Source organism: Haliaeetus leucocephalus, unplaced genomic scaffold, assembly GCF_000737465.1.
Source record: "Haliaeetus leucocephalus isolate CR32 unplaced genomic scaffold, Haliaeetus_leucocephalus-4.0 Scaffold229, whole genome shotgun sequence".
Lineage (NCBI taxonomy): Eukaryota > Metazoa > Chordata > Aves > Accipitriformes > Accipitridae > Haliaeetus > Haliaeetus leucocephalus.
Window position 1 is genome coordinate 2,264,439 of NW_010972665.1, and position 8,750 is coordinate 2,273,188.

The following is an 8,750-nucleotide window of genomic DNA, read 5'->3' on the forward strand; positions in this document are numbered from 1 at the left end:
TTATATTCTAGTCTTAAAATACACATATGTCCTCCTGAAGCATGAAAACAATCACATGGACTGGAAAAATACTGACTGTTCAGCGGCAACAGAGCTATCAAACATATAAGCTGACAAATGGTGGGAAGCAGATAAAGAGACAGTGGATTCCAGCCTCCCAAGGATGCTAGCTTATGAGTGCTTTAAATTGCAAAGCTTAAAAATAAAGTTTGTCACCTGACTGTAATCTATGTCAGCAGGCTTTTAAATCAATAAACTTGCAATAATAACAAAAAGATTAATTATTAATTGCAGCATTAAAAACGTCATGAGGCAGCAATGTTTGAAGACCTCTCAGGATCTAGATAGAATATCTCAGTGAAAATGTGCCAGGCTATACATTGATGCTGACAGATTTTGCGTCAGTATAAGAAAAGAGACAAGTATACAGGTTGGTTTTAAAAAGTTAATCATCTTCCTCTGTTTGACAGTTTTACAGCTACAAAGGCTGTGTGGTAACAAGATCTGAATTTCAGAAATACATGAGCTTTTCTGCTACATTTTTTCCTACCAACCATTCAGGATAAAGGCTGAAGTTTTTACATACATATATGATGTATTTCACCAATTTAACATCAAAAGATCCTGCAAATCTCTAGCATTTGAGCTTCTGCATTCAACAGCCTGAGAAGGTAGATCTATCTGCTGGTATATCCTGGTTTCTACAAGGACAATCAAGATCAGATGCTATTTAATTATTGTTTTTTCAGTGTCTGGTTATCTATTACACTTGTCCAGACACTGCACCTAAATTTACAGTCTGTGGGCTCTTTGAATGGCAAAGAGCATTTCTGTATGAGCTTTCTTACTTACAAGGTTATCAGTACCCCAGCCATGTTGTTGGTATCACTGCCAAACAGAACCCTTAGTCTTGTATTTTTAGTTACAGAAGCTTGCCATGAAAACAAAGATGCATCAGGACAGTCTTTATACAGATTCAGCAACAGAAATTTAAAAGGCCTCAGATCAAAGATATGGGTAATCAGATCAATGTGGGGATTTGTGAGCTATCAGAGAAATAATGTTTTAAAGAGAAAATGTAAATATAGCACTGAGGAAAGCACCCAGCCTCCAAAAGACACCTTTATTACTGAATGATCTACAGGAGCAATTGAATTCTTATTTCCAGATTTAGTCCTACTTGCCTGGGCCAACTTCATCTCTTGTTTTACAGGAAACAATCTCACACCTACAAAGCTCCCAGCAGACAGGACAGCTCCCCAGTCCTTAAATGCCACTATTGTCTGTTAAAAGTTTTATGAACATCTGAAGAAAAAGTAATTATGTCTTTCATTGATTGGCCTAGATACACTCAAACATTGATGGGTCGCACTTGCTTTTGTTCAAATCTGTTTTTGAAGTTATGTGCCTGCAACTGATAACCCAGCATCTCGTTTCCTCTCACGGTACCAATGTACAGAACTGCCACTAGATGGGGCAGCAGTCTCAGAGAAGGAGATGCTGTCGCTCACTGCCAACGCAGAAACAATTTAGCCTATGCACGTAAATCACACTGAAGTGGTTTTTCTTTATAGCATAAACTTTGCTCCCCTTCCACCTCAGTAGTTATGAAAAGGCGAGCAAGGGATAAACAGTAGGTAGCCATTTACGTAACCGTGCCAAACAAGACTGTGATTCCTCGTTGACATTTATAATCTTGCTTCTTCCTGATTTCAGGCAAATCTAGCACACTACACGGCAGCAGAAGAGTCAGAATGCTGCCCTTATGAGAATCCCTTGTCACAACAAAGCCCTCGTGAAAAAAAAAAAAAAAGCCAGTTATTTCACGTCACGCTCACAGGAAGGCATGGAAATGGGGAAAATTGCTTAAGAAGAAATTGCAAAAGCGCAGTACAGTACGTTACCGTTTTCCTCCAACAATGCATGAGATCCACTAAAATAGCATAGGCAAACATAAACCGGCACAAACAATACGAGCAAACACGCCAATACTAAATCTTGCCAAAGGGTAACAGTTATTATTGTTTTAAGTGGGAGTGATGACAGTGATCTTCACCCGAGCCGCTCTAAAGCGCTAGATGGTTAAAACACGCCCGCCAACTGCTGCCACATCATGGCATTTGCTGGGAGCATCCCCCTCCGCCGCCCCGCTCGGCGGCGGCTCCGCTGGGGGCGCCCGCGCTTCGCGGCGGCGGGGCCGGGGCGGCGGGGGAGGGGGGGGGGGGCGGGGGGGAGGGGAGGCCCCCTGTCGGCTGGGCGTGCGAGGACAGAGCCGGGCAGCCCAGGCCGGGGCAGGCTAGCCGGGCGTGCGTGCTGTAATACAGAACCCACAGGGAGGGGAAGGTGCCTTTTCCCCGGGACATCCCAGACACCCGCAGTGATGCGAGGCTGTAAGCCCCGCTTATGAAAATATTAGTTTTCATATTATTATGAAAATATTAACCTCAGGCCGTGTGGCCACATCTAAGTATGAGTCAGCTCGGTGCTCTGGCCTGAGAGCTGCAAAATGTTACTGCTCCTCAGATGGACATGCTGGTGAGGCTGGAGGTGGCATCCCAAACATGACACTGAGGTCTTCCTGGGACTAACACTCGACCACTTTTCTCCAGACCAGTTCCGTTACATGCCACACACAAACAGAGATGAGTACTTTGCTGTACCCAAGTTACAACATACTGCAATTTCCTTTGAGTTGGTTTAATCTCTTGGATTTTGGATGCTGAAAGTTTTAACTACAAGACAATGCCCACAAAGTTTCTACAGGTGCTTGGGGAACTCAGTCCTTGACTGCTTTCTGAAGGTAATGCAGACACGCTCAGGTAATAGCCAGAAGTTTTTTTATAATTTATTTTTCATGGGTCTTCACATCTGACATCTGGCACATTCAGGCAGGGAAGCAAAGTACTGTCAAATGACTTTTGATGATGCACTTCTGTCAGAACGCGTATGAACATTTTCAAAACACAATTGATTTTGCACTGAGTAATTATTGTAATCTATTCAGGCACCAATGCACAGCTAAAAAGACAAATCTTATCAGTTTGTTCAAGAAGTTGTCCCATTCTGAAAGTAAAAATGGCATTACAATATCAAAATAGGTGTAACACAAAGGCTAACAGAACATCCAGCCAGAAAGCACTTGCATATGTTTAACAAATAAGCCTGCACACCCCTTTGCTACAGGTGTCTGATCTGTGTTATCATTTGGTGCCAAATTATATGAAGCCCATGACCTGAATATTAGGAATCCTTATCATTCTGGATCTGGGAAACATGAAGCTGTTAAAACACCTGTGACTGGAAAACATGCGTTGTAAGGCCAAGAAACTTTTTCAGGCTCTAATTTATCAATTTTTTTTTAATACATTGCTGTAAGAGAAATATGAACTGTATGTCAAAGATAAAAAATCATAGTTCATCATGCCACTGAAGAGCACTTTAAAGATTATTTTCTCCTTGACTTATGAACAGAACTCAATATTGTTTAAAGAAGCAAATGCTACTTTTCCAGGCCAAAACTGAACAGGTAAGTAATCTAATTCTGCAGATGTCAAACAAACATGACATCCATCAGAATGCCTGAGATATTCTGCATTTCTTCCAACTTACCCACCCCCATTAGAAACTGGTTGTGTAACATTTAAATAGGTTTGTAACATAGTTTGTTAGACTGTTACAAGAACACAGCACACAAAAATTACCTAGTTTGTAGGTTAATATTGATCTTTGTTATAGAAGTTACATTCTAAAATGATGCCAAATCACTCATTCCTTTTATAGTCATTTCTGCCACAAGTATATGATATACCATGTTTTCAAAGCAAATGAGATTAAGCTGTGGCAATCAGCATTGAATCAGAAGTTAAATGAGGAGGTAGATAATTTTCATAATCTTCAGTAATTTTCAAAATTATTTCTAGAATTGATACCTTTTGCAAAAATGGGTGGTTCAGATGCCAAGGATAAATGAGTAGAATTTTTTTTGCTTAAAGGATAAATTCTGACCGAAAATGTGAAGACAATTTAGTGTAGAAGAAATTTTTCTAAAGCATTCAGTTACAAATTAAATTAAAGATAACAGTCAAGTAATTTCCTCAACAAGATGCATTTGACCTATTAATATATGCTACATGAACTCAAGAAGGCATTACACAGGAAAAATCTCTCCCATGCAAAAGATGGGGATTTAACAGCTGTCATTTCCAGGCCCTGCTGGAGAATGAGGTTTAATGAAGAAGCTCCTACTGTTACTGCCCAGGCTGCTCTCTGCATGGCAGCCTTTCAGTATCTGTGAGAAGGTAATAGCCAGAAGCTGCAGATTTAATGAGGGATATTTAACGTGTATCGCTGGGACACTCAAAAGGGTCCAGAGAACTGCTATCTTCTAGCATATGCATGAAAACAGAATTCTGCACCTTAGTTCAAACACACACTTATTGGCTCCTGTAAGTTAATTCATCTATCAGTGTCTTTCTTCATGGACAGCTCCTGATTTTCCAGCTCTCTGAGATCAAAGCTTATTGTGCCTTTCATAGCAGTTATATAGCTGATAGCATCTGCAGATCTTTTGCAAGACAGTGCAGATACGTCCGTATTCAGCTATCAAACATTCAGTTCTCAAACCTCAGTATCAGATGGTCAGTCTAAGAGTAGTAACAGACACTGCAAGATCCAGGGGTGTATCTCCTGTACTCTTTGATTGTACTCCTGGTCTCTTCAGCATGGAACCTACTTTAACTTGTGTGTCTCCTTTCTGCTTCTGTGTTTGTCCATCTCTCAAAAAATTGTTTAACAGTTGCTACATTTCTCTATTCACTGGATAGGTATTTCTACCTTTACACATAAGAGGCACATCATGCAAATATACGTAGAATAGATTTCCTTACTATAAGAAAGTGTAGAATTCCATTAGAGGAAAAGGTACTACGTGCCATGAAGAGCAGATTTAAAAAAAAAAAATCTTGTTCTTCACTGTCTTTTCTTTTGTCAAAAAAAAACAAGTATCTTCTTCTTTAATCCTTTCTCAAGTAATCAGAGAATTGTAACAATTAATTTCTTCCCCTGTTGTGAATGTACATTGATAAAAACATCATCTTGCTGGAAAAGAAACAACTAATTTCAGAGGTTTTTATTTGTTTAAATAAAGACCAATAAATCAACAAACCAAACATTAACAAAAGTAAAGCCAGCCTTAAAAGCATTAGTCAAATCGTCTCAGGTCTTAAATTTGAATTTCCCATTCTTTGTTGGTTTCCTTAGAATCATCTCTTTGGTCAGTAAGGAATTTTGTGAGCTCCTGTAATCACACATTGTAAGAGTCAGCCAGAAAATCAGCATTGTCTCAACATCGTCATCAGGAACATGAACAGTACATTACCTGACAATGGCCTGTTCGGAGCGCAGTGGCCAGTCCCAAGGACAGAATGTGCGGTACAAGGTTCCTGGAAGGTACATGACTGGAACCGTTAGAGATAACCACATAGCTACTGTCAAAAAGGATGAATTGCCACTGTTGGCATAACACCGACGAAGAAATCATGAACTTTAGACGAACTTTGCTTCATTATAATACCAAAACACACCTCCTGGTCGAAGGCTGCCCGCCTCCAAGACTAACCACGCCTCGGACACTGACCCCGCGCCTGCATGATAGCCTCGCTTGAGAAGGGCGGAGATATGATAATTGTATTCTGAGAAGGATAGAGACTCCTGAGGCAGAGGCGGAGCAAGGTGTGTTACTAAGCATAAAAGATGACTTCTGAACAACGGAAGTTGGAAGCTTCCCCACCAAGGACCACGACGATCGACGACGCAGCATCAGCTGGACCCGGGACCATTAGGACGTCGTGAGATCAGCGGTGGTAGCTATAACCCCTCTTTCTCCTCTCTCTAAACTTAACTTTACTTTTCTCCTTTCTTTCACCCATCTCTAACTATCGCGTGCCTCCTCACAGGCAATACAATAAAGTTTTACTGTGTGATTACTGCTATCCCCTTTGGTGTTGGTCACCTTAATTTTGCACTTTCGAGATCGTAGCAAACGAACCATCACGGGTCCACTGAGTGGACCGTGACACACATGAAAGCTGTCATTGCCACCAGTTAAAAGACAGGTAAGTGAAGCTAAACTGTAGGTAAGCAAACAGCCTTCAAGAAGAAAGGCAAGTGTCTATTGCTTATTTAGCATATGGTTCAAATGTGTCCACACACCAGTGTTTGGTCTGGCATACAATTCAAGAAGTAAAGAAATTAAATGGAAACGCTATCACCCTGCCCCCAGCCCTGAGATACTGGATCCACTTTGTAAAATAACTGGACAGACAATACAAGAAAAAGGAGGGGGGACTCAGAGGCAGCAAATCAAGCTAGAGCTATGCTTTGGCATAAACGTTCCAAGCATGGGTGCAAATTTTGCTCTGCCAATGAGCTGTAAAACAGCTTTGGGCTCCAAATAGCCTGTTTCATGGGCAGGATGTGATACACAAACCTGAATTTCTGACCAAGATTTACAGAGAAGCTCTTTAATTTATGGCTATTGTAGATAATTTTTAAGTGTAGGAAGGAATCTATTATCTATAGATGTTTCTTTTCTTTTCCTGAAGCTCTGCAGAGGTAGGGTACAAGGTGAGAATGACTTTCCAAAAGTTTTATTAGGACCTCTGAATGGTTGGGTAGCTAGAGAATGTTGGGACCCTACTTCTAAAGCAGATATAGACTAGCACAAACTTGTAGAAACCAACCACTAGTTCTAATACTATACTTCAGTATTCACAAGTCAGACTGCCTTGGTTAGCTAAGGAAGAAAATGTTTTTAGGGACAGAAATTAATATCCCAAGCTATGAAGCTAACCAATACAGGACATGGCAGAATATTCACAATGCACAGACCCAGTTCACTAAAGATCAAGATGTATTTGTTTAAAGAGAAGTTTTTACATATGCAACAAAAAAATAAGTGTGTTCACAGCTCAATAAGAGGAAAAGAGGTGGTTTTTTGTTGTATTTTACTTTTCGATGCAAATTATTCCCACTGTTCCAACAAGGTGTAGACCCGTGTCTAAACCAAGTATTTACTACCCTGCAGGACATTTTCAGATTAGGTCCATAAACAATATAACTATGTCAGTTAAAAAAGCACATAGAAAACACTTGTATTTTGTCATGAAACATGTCACAGCTTTATTTTAGCTGTTGTAAAGGGGTTAAACTCTGCTAAAGAGGAAAGCATTGCTTCAGCAAATGAACCCAATTTTCTTTCCTAACTATACAAACTGTTGCATATATTTTCCCCTCTAGCAATCTCATTTTCATTGTTTCACACTACCATCCTGAATAGTAATTTGGATTTGAATAATTCCCCTCATCATAATGCAGATGTCAACACCAAACGATACAGGCACAAGCTACAGTGTATGCAGCAGCTCTGGTTTAAAATGCAGACTCTTGTACGTAGAGCCAGTGGAGCATGTGGTTTTTATTTTCAGCTGTTTCCAACAGATTGAAAATTCCACAGGCTACAGAGTCTTGAATTATTTAGAATGCTGCTTGGAATACTCCCTAGCTAGAAAAATACATAAAGAGGGGGGAAAATTACTTCATTTTACTTCACTGGATAGATTTGTTCCCTAAATAGTAGTGCCTTTCTAGAGAGCAGAGACTAAGAACATAAAACATGACAGTTCAGGAGAACATATTGATTCATTATATTAACGAGACTCAAGAGCAATTTCATCATTGAACAAGACTAGCAGCAGGGCTATTCCTCTGCCTCTGTGACAGGAGAGGAATAAAACTAAGCTGTAGGACTTGACTACTTGGAACTGACAAAACTTAGGTAGGTGTAGAATAGATTAGCCTGCAATTGCTTTAACAGCACGGTGTTGGGGAGCCAAACACCATGGCAGTTGTTAGTCAGAAAGAAATGGCTAAACATATTTATTCAAATGCATTGGTGATTTGAGTTAAATGTTTAAAAAATGTAAGTTAAATGTTTAAAAAAAATCTATTATTCATGGGCCTCTCTTGAGTAAAAGAGCATGCACCCAGCAAGGAAGTAAGTTAAGGTCAGATTTCTCATTAGGAATCTTTTTCCATCTCCTCTGCATGTGTCTTCCCTCAAAAAAAAAATCCTCTGCAAATTCTGTTTGTCTAGATAATGTCCTAATGAATAAAACAGCAGGGCTTTAAATTTTTTTTCAGGATCAAGCCCAAATATTCAGTCCTGTCCTCCTCAATGCCAGCAGCTCCCATTGAATCTCACAGGCACCAAGTACTCGTTCCAGAGGCAGAATCTGGCAACTTTCTCTTACCCTAAAGTTCAGATTGTCATGAAATAGAAATATACCTCAGTGACATCAAATGCCTGCAAAGACAACTCTCAATCAAGAGATTCAAGACACTACAAAATGCACAAGTGTGAACTTCCTATGCAGTTTATACTTTGAAAACATTTGCAAGTCATAGTTTCAAGGCTAGGCTGCAGCTCTAGCAAGAACCTGAGAAGGAACTGAACTGCTGTAGCAATAGTGCTCTTTCTCTGAAGAGCCCCTCTGGGGCTTTCCTCACTTAGACCTGTCAAGTCTCATTGCTCTGAGCATATGACTGACTCAATTAGACCTCAGCTTATGCACTTGCCCACTTCTGCCACAGAGTCTGCATTTCATGTATTTGCAGTGCCAGGATTTTCCTCTGGCTCTTTGCTGTGCCTTGTTCATGGGGTTTCAGAAAGAGCAGACATGGCAGCAATGCAC